Source organism: Glossina fuscipes, unplaced genomic scaffold, assembly GCF_014805625.2.
Source record: "Glossina fuscipes isolate IAEA_lab_2018 unplaced genomic scaffold, Yale_Gfus_2 0, whole genome shotgun sequence".
Lineage (NCBI taxonomy): Eukaryota > Metazoa > Arthropoda > Insecta > Diptera > Glossinidae > Glossina > Glossina fuscipes.
The window spans coordinates 24,239,575-24,255,703 of NW_023998414.1; the positions used below are offsets into that span (position 1 = coordinate 24,239,575).

At 34.0% G+C, this 16,129-nt stretch overlaps 1 non-coding gene across 1 annotated transcript; it reads left to right on the forward strand.

The window, feature by feature from the left end:
* Positions 1–1,831: 1,831 nt before the first annotated feature.
* Trnae-uuc lies at positions 1,832–1,903 on the forward strand. The gene has a single exon. It is a non-coding gene; the product is annotated as a tRNA-Glu (tRNA).
* Positions 1,904–16,129: the final 14,226 nt, after the last annotated feature.

The following is a 16,129-nucleotide window of genomic DNA, read 5'->3' on the forward strand; positions in this document are numbered from 1 at the left end:
CATCATCACAGTTCATTGTTGGTTGCTGTTGTTCGTTTCTTGTTAATCTTGCTGATGTTCTTCGATAGTCGACTTTATGTTTAAAAAAAAAAAAAAAAAGTTTATGTTAAAGAGATACGTATCTCTGTCCGTAGTTTATGCGAATCAAATATTTGAGATGCGGTTACGATTATCTTTCTTAAGATTATATTTGCGGTCACAAAAGAACATACAATGCTGCAATTGCTCTTCAATATTGGCGAAATAATAACGGTCTTCATAGCTTTTCCATTCGTTTAACCGAATTTACTTGGAAAATCGAACATTGGCTACAACCTGAGCATATCTGCATATATGATAAACAAATTAAGAAATTGGACTAACGAACAGCAAGCAATTACTAAGGTGACGAAAGAATGTCCTGGAAATGTGTTAAATACAATGACATAAGCAGACTGCTTATTCAAGCAAAGCTTTCCAGGATTACAGCCACTTAAACCGTATTCATATAAACTGACACCGACCTAAGTAGTAAGTTATGAAATAGGATTGTTTGCCAAAAGTATTGGGAATTGCGGATTGCAAAAAAGAACAAAAAAACCGTTAGTTAGCTAGTATATTAGCGAAATTTCAAAAAGCAAGATTTGCATTTCAATTGATTGCTTTACAGCAACGATGGGCGGAAGCTTGCCGCGGAATTATTTACGCTAAACTCTTGCATTCATTGCAAGATACTTGCGATTGCCTTATATGCTATCGAAAGTGAGGGCATATCGATGATATGATTCACGGGGTACTAGAGACGAGTAAAGACTGACTTTGTCAATCAACAAAGCCAGCATCCACAAAATCAACAAGTAGTAAGTTAATTATTATTTAGGTGTTGCGGAATCTTTTATTTCCATTACGTCTATCTTAGAGGAAAACCAAATCATAAAAACAACTAAGTTTCAATACTCTATAATACTGGATGGGCAAGAAGTGTAGAATCGTCTATAAATTATATTTGGAAAAATATATTTTATCGTTGCATTTTAATGCTTTAGTGCTTTCTATATACGTTATTGTCTAGACGTGTCCTTTGCCTGATTTGACCAATATTCAATGCGAAGCTGCACGCAAAAAGTTTTAATGTTTTCGCAAATTTAAAATCGAATATTGATGACACATAACTTACCATATGTGGTTCATTTCTTATCGCACACTAAAAATACCTTTACAAATGGCACGATTTTGTTTCAGTTCAGCAGCAGTCCGTCAACTGAATTCATATCGAGCTTTTTCTTCTATCTAGCCTTAAGGAAATGATTTAAAACTATTTGAGATCAACATTTCATTTATCCATTGAAATTTATCACCCGTAAGTCGAACGCAAAAATGCAGGCAACTGAACGATAGACAAACAGACAGGCAGATAAAGTCAATTCGATTTATATAATAATTCCGAGTCAATTAGTATACTATAGCGCAAATGATGTAGGATGCAAAAATCTGTATGCAGGCGATATAGACAAATTCGTTGGCCATAGCAGCTTCAGACACTTGATCAATCAAACTAACAATTGTTTATGTAAACTATTTATATAATATTTTCTAGTACAAAATACGAGATTTTACAACAAAGTATTTGGTTGATTCGAGAATTGTATTCATGTGATGAAGCATGCATGCAGAAATGTCACAAAAATACATATTTTTTTTGTCTATGCCAAAGAAATAAGCAATTTTTCCATTACGTAATTTTCTTTGCTTTATTTCATAAATTTTTTGCATTTTTAATTTTATATTAAATTTTTTCATTCTTTTCACTTTTAAAACTTTTAGTATGATATTATTTCAAATATGTACAGCATCCCATATGGTCTAGTGGCTAGGATATCTGGCTTTCACCCAGAAGGCCCGGGTTCGATTCCCGGTATGGGAACTGTCTCAAGCATTTTAGGGGAATTTTTTTTTTTATTTTAGCTTTGCTTATACACTCTACATAACCTGCGGAATAGGATACATTAAGTTTGGTCGGGTATATGTACCGTCCAGATTGGCTTAACACAGACCTATTTTGCGGTATATCGATTGATTCAGAGCCATTCTTTAAATTGATTTCAGTCCATCTATCCATCTCATTTTTGTTCATGTGAAATTTTGTTTGTGTGAAATTTTTCAAATTTTTTTGCTGAAATTTCTTCCGGATGATCTGACGTTTTGAGCCCTCTCTCACGAGGAGAAGCGCTTTCTATAGGACGCCTGACTCGTTTTTGGAATTTCAACTTTGTAATAATAGCTTTACATAAAAATCGATTTTTGGTATTGTTTGCTGCCCAACTTACTATGAGACTTGTCATGAAAAGTAAGCCTTTATATGACAAAAGATTGTAATTTTCAGTATTTATACCCTACACTACTTGTGGTACAGAATATATTAACTTAGTTCGGACATATTTAACACGCAGAAGGGCTTAGCACGCACCTTTTTTTATAACGATCGATTTAGAAGCATAATCTAAACTGATCTAAGTCTGTCTGTCCGTCTTTCCGCTTGTCCATGTTAATTTGTGTTCAAGCTACAGATTACAATTTTTGAGATATTTTGATGAAATTTGGTACCGTGACGTGTTTTGACCTGGTTCGGATCGCTTGACTTTTTCAACCACTCCCCATATAACGCCCGATTCTGAAAAGTCGTTATATTGAGAAAAAATTGCAATTTTCAAAAATTTCTCGGCAAAAGTGTCTAAGTACCAGGACTTGGACATTAAAAATTGATATGAAAACTTTGGACTGGCTGCGGCAATTATTGAATTCCCTCTCATATAACGAAAACTGCAGTTCATACGACGAAAAGGTAAAATTTTCAATGCTTTAGAATGAAAATCATATCATAACAGTAATTTATTTAACATAAAAAATTAACTGTACCAAATTTGGACCATCTCGGCCTAATAGGGATTTTCGTGAAAATTAATTGTGTGCAGAACAGAAAAGACTGAGTTTTGACCCATTTGGCCCAGCTTCGCCCATTTTTGGATCCTGTCCTATGTAAGATTAGGTCCTAAGATTAAACTTGTACTATATTAGGTTGCGTTTTGGGACCGCGTCCCCATATAAACGCATGTGAAAAATACAATTGAATTACAATTTATCGGCTCGACTGCTTTGCTTTTCCAAATTTTTGCATTATCAGTCCCCGAAATAAATGCAAATGTTTCAATCCGAATACGAAGAGAGCTTTTAACTTTTAACTTATACCGGAATTTAATGTAACAAGACGATCAATATGAAAATGAAATGTCTGGTCGAGTTCATTGCTTCTAAATACTGTTGATTGCTGTAACGTGAATGAGGAAATGAAATAATTTACATTATCTCTCTTTCTCTTTTTCTCTCTTTTTGAGAACATTTTTGGGGAAATGTATTGCAAAGTTCAAGGAACGCTATCTTCATTCGAAATTCGGCCTTATCGCTTAGCTATTATTGGGGACGAGAGTTTTAGAAATTTCTGAGTGGTATGCAATTATTGAGTAAATTATTTTTTAAAAAAATATTTCTTGTTTCATGAATGCAATCGTCTCTTAAAAGCTAATTAAAATTTATGACTTTTCCGCGTTGGTATACATATAAAACTTGGAACGGAGCCTATCGTCTTTAAATGATCTTAAAATGTTTTTTATTTGCGGCAAAGAGGGACACAGACGGGGTGAGGGATACAAAGAGATATGGAGAGAAATGCAGGGAACACAAATATTCATATTAATTGACGTCTCAGGAATGTGATTTACGTTTCAACCGCCCAAAATGCACAACAATAATAATAATAATAATAATAATAATAACAACGAAGAGAAGAATAAATTGAAGTACGAGTAGATGAATATTTAGAAACCCCCTAAGGCATTCAATACTCATTTCCTTTAAATTACTAACACAAGTAAGATCTTATTATTTGTGAAGTCTTTCGTAATTCTGGATTTCTAATAAAATATGCGGTTTAAGCGGAGAGACAACGTAAAACACATAAGTCTCTACCATATGCCTGAATTTGGTTCATTTGCCAGCACTTTTGACATGGCCGGAGGATGTGGAAGAAATGTGAAAAAAACAAAATTAAAATTAAAAATAAAAATAAAAAAAACAAAACAAAACAAAAAAAAAAAAAGACGAAAGAAAACAAAATTAAATAGCACTTGTGCTAAAGCAGCAATATAATCAACGCGTTTAAACACGTTTTTTTTAAGCAATATGGCAACAACAACAACAAAAATAAAAACAACAAAAGCAATAACAATAGCAAAGCAGCCACAAGAAATGAAAAGAAATTCTTGAGAGGAATTACAATAAATCCGGTAACACAAGCATGCGAGCCGTGCGAGCAATGTGCAGCCATTAAAAAGGGCGCTTTAATGGCTTTACATTTAAGAGATATGATGAACAAACGACCAGAATATGAACATATTTTAAACTGGATTGTGCTGAAACACATTGAAATTAACAGTACAAAGCCCATCATAGTGGAGCAAAGCAACTAGCGAAAGAATTCAATAACAACAAGTGGTGGCAGTGGCACTAACTTAGCCTGAATGCTTGGCTGCTTCAATTCGAATCATTTTAAAGTATGCACTCTACAAACTATTTACTGCTGCCGCTGTCATTGCTCGGTTATGTATGTGTAAACGTGCGAAGATGCCGCCACAATACTGACGACTATGACGATGATAATGATATTGATGATGATGATGATGATGATGATGATGATGATAATAATGATGATGATGATGATGATGATGATGAGTTAGCGTATGTGCGGCTGCTTCAGCAGCACTTCATCAATTTTTATGTTTTTCTTTAAAATGGTTATTATTCTAAATGGCAGTTGTTGCTTGGCACGACTTTTCGACATTGAATCACTTGACTTTATTGCTGACTGACTGACTGACTGACTGACTGACTAACTGACTAAATAACTAACTGACTGATTGGCAGCCTGTCTGATTCGCACAAAACTTACGCTAGATTCTATAATCAAACAACATAAAAACATTGCTTGAATTTCTATCTTAAGTAATAGAATAGTTCTGCTTCTCTACCGCCACACTGTTCTTGATCAATGCCTGACTGCCTATCTGACAGACTACCTGCCTGCCTATCCTCCCTGTCTATCTTACTTTTTCTGCTTCCATCTACATCTGCATACCGTAACAACACCTGATCTTCTTCTCTCTAATTTATATATAATTAAAACAAAAAAAAAAAAGTTTTTTTTTCTCTTTTGTTTTTGTTTTTCAGCATATATATGCGAGTATGCGAGCATATGTAGTCACAACATAATAATGATTAGGTTCAGCGGCATTTTCGTATGCTGTACATATTAACAAGTCGTTCATCGAAAATTATCACTATTACTCTAATATAATATATGTAAGCATCGAATTTTCTTTTATCAATAATATTATAGCGATTTGAAGGCGTATCTGTTTAGACCAGTAACGAATCCTGTTTTAGGGGATTTGTTATCATAAGTAAATTGCTGTTGCATACATAACATAAAAACTAGGAAAAGTATAGAAAATTCCCAAGAATGGAATGAATTGTCAGTCATCGGTGGGAAATGCATTATCCTCTTCTGCAAAGAGACAAGAAATATTGCATTTTATCAAGTCATTTCAGTGAATGTATTCCGCAGTCAGAAATTGAAATGAATGAGAAAGAATGTCTTCTATAAGTAATAGTATAACAGAAAGTGCGGAGAGAGAACCAAGCAGATATTGCGATTTAATTATTGCATTGCTTTAAATATGTCCGGCTTTCATACTTTCATAATCTTCATACCAAAGCATGAAGTTTAGAAACGAAGTTTAGGAATTTTGTAATAACAATGACGCAATATATCAAAAACTTCATTAAGTACACACATCTTCTTGAATAAGTTAAAAAAAAAAAAAAAAAAAAATCTGCGACGATTTACGCATGTCCGTTTATACATTCGCTCTTCATTATTATTGCAGCATTTACGTTGAAGCAAATTTAAAACGTTTCACAATCTTTGAAAGGCACAAGAAAACAAGTTAAAACAAGATTAGATTCGAGCAAGACGAACCAGTCCGCCCGCCTACTACTGAAAATTCGAATGAAAAATAACAAAAATTTCAGCAGACATATACAAAAGACTCAAAGCCTTTTACTAAGATAATATGATTAATTTTATTCTCAAGGAAGTTGTTGGAAGAGGCTTCGAAGATAATACCATTGCGATCCAAATTCAGTATAGAAATCTTATAAGTCAAGCTATCAATCTATCTGGATCAATTCAAAGGCTTTCTTTACAAACACATAAGCATGGAATAAAGTTAAAAAAAAAATTTTTCCCTTTTTTTTTTTTTTTTGTTTGCAGACAACAACTACTTCATTATGGGGCTTTATATGGGGAGTCGCATGTGTGTATTCATAAGAATATCTTCAAAAAATAATGTTATAAAAGTAGACAACAGGCAAGCTATTGGGCGGACAAGTGGACAGACTTTCAGAATTCAGAATTTCAGTTAACTATGAAAATGATTTTGAATAACGAAACGAAAGACGAACATATATCGGCTTGGGCCGATACAACATCATTTATTGATTCTCGAAATTATAAATTGGAATCTTCTTCAATTACGTTTTTCTTCTTCTTTCGCTTTCAGCCATCTGTGTTTCGTAGAATATTAAACAAGAAAGCTGCGTCTTTTCATCCGTTTTTTTGTTTTCCTTTTGTCAGTGTTGCGGTCGCTCTAAGCTATGTAAGAAAATGAATGAAAATGACAAACTCGACATGAAAATCATAGGCGTGTCTTGGGCTTAGTTTGATGTGTAAGGCATTTGCTAATAAATTAAAAAAAAACAAAAGAAGAAAAATAAATAAAAATACTTTTTAAGTAAATTATTTCACTTTGCAGTCGTTTGTTTGATTGCAAATTTTGTTCGCTTCGACATTGTTCGGCTTGTGAGAGAGGTTTCAAGTGAACGTATTTACCTATAATCTATAGTAAAGATAAATATCGCAATAACATTAATTTCATTTAAACTACTCAAAAAACGTTCACATAACTTAGAGAGTCAGTAAACATAACAATAATTTACTCAGGCACAACGCAGCTAACTGAGTCAACAGTGAGTCGAACGCAAATGTAGCCTAAACTACATTTGGCGAAATGTTTTAAGATGCAATTGTTGTTGTTATTATTATTATTATTATTATTATTATTATTGTTGTTATTGTTGTTATTGTTGTTGCAATTCTCATTGGTGTATAATGCTCTCGTCGTAAAGCTCTATTTGCCAGCAAATGAGGCGTGCGCGCTTGCTCATTGGATACATGTTCACATTTCACCGAGAAACATGCAGTAACAACAGTCAACAATAATGCAAAAGACAAAAAAAAAAAAAAAAAAAAAAAGAGTGCTTTACTTAGGCGAAAGATCCTTTTTCGCGTGCCCGTCTTAAAATGCGTACGAATTGTAGTTAACTTTGGATTTGCTTTTTGCCTTAACACGCACGTATGTGCATGTCCGTATATGCGCAAACATGCCACACTATGTGCACCGCGAAAACACTCTGATATCAATATGCAAATTTTACAATTTTTGTAAAGTTTCGCTGTGCGGCGACATAATGTAGGCCGATAATGTCTTTACATGAATTTTTGTTGTTGCTGCGGTTGTTTTTCTGTTGTCGTTTAGATATGGAAAGTGTGTAAATTTCAACATATGTACGATTGACTGACTGACATATGAACCAATTATATATATAAAAAGCAAACCAAATTGTGTTCGATGTAATTTTTAACACAAGATTTGTCTTTTGTTTCTTTTTCTCTTTCTCTTTCTCTTTTTCTGCCTCTCTCGCTTTTCAGTACAATACAAGAAGAGCGCTCAGTACTATAAAGTAAGTGAATGCAGTTTGTCAATGAAACTGAAACTCAAACTTGACAGAAATGAAAGCACATCGACGAGTCGGAGGCAAGACACAAGACGCACTTTCGTAAATTTCAAGATTTGAGCGAGAAGAAAAGATTTTAAATTAAGTAACTAAAATTTTAAGAACAAACCAAGCCGACCGGATTTTCATCATAATTTACTTATTCAGTTAGCAGGAAGTTTGCGGGCGGGGTTTCCAGTTGCATGATGAGAGGCCAAATGCTTTGGTCAAAATTAAATCAAATCAGAATCAAAAATGCTTTGCTTCGAACTACTCGATCTCACGCTACCATTTCTTATAAACTATTTCATGGCTATGAGGTCGCTTGTAGAATACTAAAATGTTAGTTAGGCACGACGCTGTGTGCCAATGAAAATAAGATTTGTCTGTTTGAGTTGCACGCGCTTATCAAGCTCATGAGCTCCTCGCCTATCTTCGAAAGTACTCCGTATTAGTTCGCACAAGCAACAAGGAGAAGCCATTTTCCGTTTTCAACGGTCAGCGCATGATCGGCCTAATCGTTTCGAGGAATGCAAAACTAACCTCAAGCAGCTCAGCCGGTAATATCTACATCTTTCGGGTGACCATATCGTTCACATAGCCAACCCGTTATTATGTAGCGATGAGAGAGAGCTTGTGCCTGTTTTGGCAAAACGTCTAAAATGTAAGCAATCTAATGGCTGGGGAGGAAACAGAAATCTGATCGACCACAAAAGAGAAAAAAAAAAAAAAAATTTTAACGCAATATAAACCGCATATAAAAGTTAATTAAGCAGAATTTTAAAACATTTTTAAAATTTTGGACTTCCGGTACTTTTTGAAAAATCTCGACTTTAATATAGAATGCAAAATACAGTAATTAGTGAGAATTCGATAGCAATGCAAATGAACAGAGAGACGGTTGTGCTTATGCTGGTTAGATCTGCAGGTTTGACGGAAAGCTTACTTTAGAAGCCGATATCTAACATATTACACTTAAAATCTTGAGTTTGACTCCTATGATCGTAGCAGTTGAAGGTTGTGACGAAGAATTTCGTTTGTAGGGAAGAGAATGAAATTTCCCTAAAGTCTTAGCAATCTGATGTAATTTGCCTCTAGCGGATCGAAAGCATTTGTATGATATAGATTTGAAAATGTGTTTTTGTTTTTGTTTTTGTTTTTTTTTTTTTTTGTGGAGGGGAATTGATTTCAGGCGGTCTTCTTATTCGGATGCGTAATAATTCAGTTACGCCAGAATTAATTTATGCAACTACTGTGAAAAGAATTTCATAAATTTATGTTAAAAGTAATGTTATGCTGTCATGTTAAAAGAAATGTTACTCACAATTTTACATTTTTGAAGAGCAAATGACGTATGCACGCACACAAGCACATATCGGAGTATTCACTCACACCGATAAAAAAGTTTTAGTTAAAAAACAATTTGCACTTAAAATAACACGATCGTCTGAGTGTATGCTTTAAGCTAGGCTTACACGGTACGTATGTGTGTAAAATTAACAAAAACAAAAAAGCAAAGAAAGGAGGGAAAAAATGCAATTGAACTTGTTTGTTTACAAACTCAGCAACTATACAATCAAGAGGGAGAAAACAAAAAAGCATACACACACACACACACACACACACACACACACACACACGTACCTAAGTCTCACGTATACATGTAGATGTTAAATGAAGTTAGTGAAAAGATTCTCTCCGTTTACTGTTCTTGCCTTTCTTATACTATACGTACACATGTACGTATTTACTGACTGATGATGTTGTGTTGTCGTGTTAAGCAACTTATTTTCCCGGTGTGTGGTAAAGTGTTTAGAGCAAGGACAGACTGATAGGTAAACTAAAATGCAGAGAGTAGACGAGAATTTAAAGGGCTTTTAAATGCATTTTTACATAACACATCGGTCAACAATTCCCGGGACTAACACGCATACATCCGAAACTGACATTGTCTCGTACAAAACATTCAAAAGTTCTAATCATCAGGTTACTTCCGAGTAAATGCTTTGTACTAAATAATAAATCATTGCGAAAAATTTTAACGCATTTCTTAGGTCCTCGTCAATAATCGTTCGATAACCTCTCGAGTATTCCTTTTGAGAAATAAAGTCGTGTTTTGCAAAAAAAAAAAAAACAAGAGCAAACACAGAAAAGTGTATTTTAATATTTAGTCACGGGAATTATTGATCGATGTGTTTATTGTATTTGTGGTTGTGGTTAAATAAGATTTTCTTCTCTTTCTTTTTTAAAATTTTTATTTCTTTTTTTTTTTTTCGAATGTTTTTATCAAGAAATCTTTCGCTTAACTCTTAACTCTAAGCTTGGTTACACATTGAAGGCTGGTAGTAGGTAAGGGTTTATGGAAAGAAACTAAAGAAAAAAAAAAAAAAAAAAATTAAAATGAAAAATTATTGGTGGTCGTCTGTCTTTTCAGTTTAAATGACTGTTTGCCTGTTTGCCTCTTTGCCTGCTTGCCTGTCTGCGCGTCTTTTTGCCTCTTTTTAATTTCGCTTATTCATAAACTTTAAAGAAGATATCAAAAAATTGAAGTCTGCTTGTTATACACTCCGCTACCAGTGGCCCTGGTTGTATTAACTATATGCAGTTATATGCAACTGTTAAGCGAAGAACATTGTTCTTCATTTTCTCGACCGGAAATTGCCTCATCTCAGCTAATGATTTAAATTCTCTCTAACAAGTCTGTCTACCTTTTTTATATAACTCATTGGAATTTTTGCTTAGCTTTACTTTCAATTGGTACCGGGCTTAGCCGAAAGCAAATGTACCTTAAAATGCTTCGATTTTATATTATTTGCGGTTAAATGACTTACACTCATTATTAAATATTTCGATATCAAGAGATTCATTTTCATTATTATTTGATCGGCGAGAATTATATTTTTTAGTGAAACATCTATTTGTTTTCATTATACAATATTTGGTTAAGAAGGGACATCAAATATAAATGAAAAACCATCGCTTAGTTCAATAGTCTTTTAAGAAACTAATAATAGATAGAATAGATATTTTGAGAACTAAAGAGAATCATAAGTTCCAGGTATTAAATCTCTATTCCAAGTTTAGTAGAAGATATGTTTTTTTTTTTTTTTTTCCATTTCGATCATAAGAGTTATCGTGGGTGTGCTAAGCTTCGAGTAAGAAAATTGCGTAAGATTTATATTGTAAGAGAAGCGAAGGAAAGCTGGCCAGATGTCTGTGTTGGTTTAACGTGGGCACACTACCTTGTCGGTTTAACATCGCGGTGCCCGATTATGCACGGGTTAATTTTGCCTAATCGGCGCCCTCCAGAAAGTTAGAGAATCCCTATATAGACTAGGGGTCTAAGCTGCACTGGAGAAACCAGATATGTTTCTTGTCTATTGGCTCAATAAACCCACTTTGGGGAGTGTTTGAGGTCTATCAGTATTTCTAATTATACGCTTTAGCAATGATAGAAACTGCAATAACAACGATGGCCCCCGAAGGGCCGAAACCAGTAAAGAAGGCCAATGGGTCATACGAACTCGATTTATTATTAAACAGAAACCAACCGAAGGTGATTTCAATTTTGGCTAAACGATTTCTTTTCCCTAAGCTGCTGAACATTGCGCAAATGATTCCGAATTTTACAAAAAAAAAAAAAAAAAAAAAAAAAAAAAAAAAACACGAATCGAGGAGTTAATAGTGAAGGAACGTTCGATCGGTAATGGAAACACATAGTTTACAAAATCAATTTTAATGGATCGCAAAAGAAAAATAAAAATTTCCTATTTACAGAGTGTAGAGCATTAAAAAATCGGTTTTAATCGTTCATAACATTCACATTCACATTCACATTTTTTTTTTTTTTTTTTTTTTATCATTTAAATGCTCGAAATTCTTTGAATTAATTTAATGATTTTATTTCTAGTGATTTGTTGTTGGATTCTTAGTTAGAAAATAAGAAAAAAAAAAAAAAAATAACAATCTTTGCTGGTCATTGCCAAATGTCTGATAAATTACAACAAACACAATTGCCAGCGTGCAGGCCGGCGGCAGGTCGCGGCAGGTACCCAGCAAACAACTGAGCTTATGTCAGGCATGCAGCTAACCGAGCATGAGTCATAGGCGCATGAGTGTGTGCAGCACCCACCACACCACTTACTGGCAGACGAAAAAAAAAAAAAAAAAAATTGCCAAAAAATTTTATATTTAAAAATAAACACAACTGCCGAGCGGCTACAACAATAATTGCCAACGTTGTGTTTTGCTTTGTGTCTCATGATGACGAGAGCTCGCACTAGTACATCGCTTTTTTCATACAAAAAAAAAAAAAAAAAAAATTAATAGATTTCTATATTTAAACTTCAAGCTCAAGCTTAGACAGACGTGTTTATGAAGATGTTCTTCTCTGTATCATTTTTATAGACTTGCAGGATAAAAGCTAAGCGCTGCTTTTTATTGCTTTAGTAACACTACTCACTCGCAACCAACATTTGCGATATTGTTTAGCATGTTTATTGCTGACAATTCCTCATAAATTGTTAGCCTGTCTGGCCTAAGAGATAACTTTAACAATTTCTTACACTTGCATATAAAAAGAAAACACTTGTTATTTAATTTAAAATCCATCGTAAAGTTTAGCTGAGGAAAAACAAATACGAAAAACGTAAAGCAGTAGTAGTTGAGAAGAGTGGCTTGTTTTTTTTCTTTTTTTCTTCTGTTAGTTAACAACACAGCACACACAAAACATGTTTCAAATAAACAAGTTTGTTTTAAACAAAAAGGTGCACACATCTATCTACGCGCATATAACAGCCCCATAAGCACATCTAACATAAAGGAGACCTTCATGTACACAAAGCATTGAGCATCCATATACGCTTGTATTTATGTTACGTTATTTATGTATGTATGTTTCGGTTTCAGCAGCAAATCGAAACCAAAATATCGCAAACTAAAAACAAAAAAAGTAAAAAATAAAAAAAAAAAACCAAATTTCTAAAAATGGCAATGATCTTGAGCACGTATGCCGCGTGCGGTTGTTGTTTGTTGTTATTGCTATTGTAGCTTTGTTTTGGTTCAAGAGAAGTATGACGCCATGTCATTATTATCATTATTATTATCATCATCATCATCATTATCATCATCATCATCATCATCATCGTCATCTGCAGTGTTTTGGTAAGCAAAAATTAGTACGTTTCATATACGTTATTAATGTCTGCTGTTGTTTTAGACTTCAAGCATCATAACATAAACCTGCTGCTCATCACTGCATTTGAGGATAAAATGCAAAAAAAAAATTTAAGAAAATTCCTATACATTTATAGAAAACATTAGAGAGATTTTCTTAATTGGATCAACTCTTCCGCCATCAAGCCAAATAAAACTTGTAAAAAATACTGATGATAGTGATAGAGACAGAGAGGGAGAGAGAGAGAGAAAGAAAAATTTGTGTTAAGCTATTTTCATCTCTCTTCTCCTATCCCTTCCTCCACCTAACTTTCACTCACCCCGTTCCCAGTTACCTACAATTGGCCTAAAACAATGCAATTGAGAGAATATAACGGCACTTTTTTCCCTTTCTATTGCAAAGAAATTTACTCTTTTATTAGTTTTTTGCTACTGCATGCCGAGCATAAATGTTTTTGAAATTTTACGCGGATATGTGGAAGAGAAAATTTCATATGCAATTTTTATCGGCATCAAATGCGCAAAAAGGACGCAGATTGTCCGGATCCATACAAGCGTTACCTTTCTGAGACTGAGATAAGAGAGGTTTTCGCATTGAATCTTTTTATAACAAGAACTAAACCTCATTTAGTTTTTTTTGTACAAAAGATTTATCCATCTTATCCATTCCGGCAGTCATTTGTTGATCGCTTCTTTTCGGGTTTCTTTTTTACGACTTTCGAGTCTTCTTACGTCCGCATTTTCTCATTCCCTATCACAGTGTCGTACATAAACTAAGGCAATGTATTTTTAATTTGATCGCTCTTGATCTTCATCAAAGTTTTACCGTTTGAAGATGGTACCGTTACGATCAGGTAATCTCATAGTCTTAAGGCTCTCTTGCCATTAGCTAATCAACTGGCGGCCCATAATAATGAATAATTGATTAACTAACTAATGAAAAGGATAGCGATAAATCTCGCTGTTCCCCGCTAGAAGCGTACACAATTAATTAAGCTATGCTCGGCCTAGTATTTCTTCGACCACTCCGGATAGCTTTCTTTCTACCGGAAATGTTGTAAATGCGAGGCGTTGAGGATGATTCTCTGTAAAAAAAACAACATGTGATGCAAAGCTCCATTCAATATTAAAAATTAATCAAAAAAAAAATTACTATCCCAGAGAAGCCTTATATGGATTGGGTTCCAAAGGATAAGTCAAGCAATTGTCAGCTTAAATTGTCGGTGATGGAAAAATGCTCATCATAACATATTAAAAATTGGCGGATTAACACTTAATGGTGGTTTATTTTTCATAAGAATTCTTTTATGCGACGGCGTCCTAAAAATATACCTACTTGGTCCAAACTTGATACAGTTAAGTTTAGTATTAAATGAGTTTTATAAATCAAATTATTATCATCAAATATGACAACTGGAAATATTTATCATATAAGAAATAGAACTACTCGGTGCAAATTCGCTGAGCTTAACTTCATTGTTAAATTACTCGTGTAAATTAATTTTGATTATGAAATAATGAAAATTGCATTTTGTTTGCTATATGAAGGCTTATTCGAGAAGGGCTTTAAAAAATAGTCATATCCCGATATCAATGTTTTGTCATCAGTTTAGAATACTGAAACATTGTCACTCAGCGATTTCGACCTGTAAGTTGAAGACAAGAATACATAATCAGACATTAATCATTTTCTAGATTCCAGAGCCTCACAAGAATGATTAAAGTTTTTTAAATAATTTTCAAAAATCAATTTGGTTTTTCTTTGAGAAAAAGTGGTCCGATTTAAACCGTTTTTAATAGCGTTCGTCCTTGGATGAAACTTTTTCGAAATGTCTAAAAATTTGCGTAGTGTAGGTTGAACGCAAGAACCCAAGACAGATAGGCAGACAGAAAAGTTTGGTATATTAAAAAGTGTGGCTCTATCTCAAATTCTTATGGGTGTGGCACAAACTTCATGCCACATTGTATCACAAATGGTGTAGAGTAACATAGTGAAGCTTTTGATGTAAAAAAATAAAAAGTCTCCAGGAGCAATGAAGAAATTTCGATTGCAAGCAAAATGGAATAAAGAGGACACGTAAATGCAATAAATGATGATGAACGTGCTAAATGTAACTCAGGCGAGTAGCAGCGTTTCAATGGCATAAGGAAGATTCAAAATCCAAGAAAATCAATGCCATATGCGTTGCGGGACAGATAGACAGATAATTGAAAACTCATCATGGCAAAGCTGCTTCAAGAACCTAAAACGAATTGTTTTCCGCATCGTATCGTTATTGGTAACAAAAAACATATTTGCTTTGAAAATCCGAAGCCTAGAACGTGATGCGTGTAACTTGATCCATTGAAATTGACAACAAAGGGAAATGACTTTGAAACAAATATGACATTTTATATTTGGTAAGACCCGATAGATGTGGTATTCTATGACGTGCTGAGGTGAATATAGCGTAAGGGTTAATAATCGCTATCAACTTGAACTACACCTCGATCGTAAAGAACGTGAGCTAGCTTAAGGTAAGTTTGCTCCACAATTATGCACTAGTGCACGCAGCAAATTGGGCAAGAGAAGAGCTAAGAGCACTTGGGCGAGATGTGTTGACCAACCCACCATATTGATCCGATATGATTTCATCAAAACATATATAAGCATTTACATCGATGAACTAACTGTTCTTCTAGAAGAGAATGCGGAAAGAGAAACTCTGCAGCTAGAATTTGGCATCAAATTTTGTCCACAAAAAAGAAATCTAATAAAGACAGACGGGATTGCTGATTTTACTTATTGAAGTCAAATTTTACGATAGAAACGCCATCTCAGAATTAGGATTTTCTTAGCCTAACAAATGTCGGGAAAGGGTGCGTGTGTAAAGCTCATAAAACAGGTGAGATCTTAACATAACTCTCAGAAATATGTATGTACTCTTGATTTAAAATATTTCAATAGTTTTAATGTGTTTCAAAAATGTGCGAGAAGAAGAAGAAGAAAAAACTCTTTTCATCTTTTACATAAACATAAATTATTCCC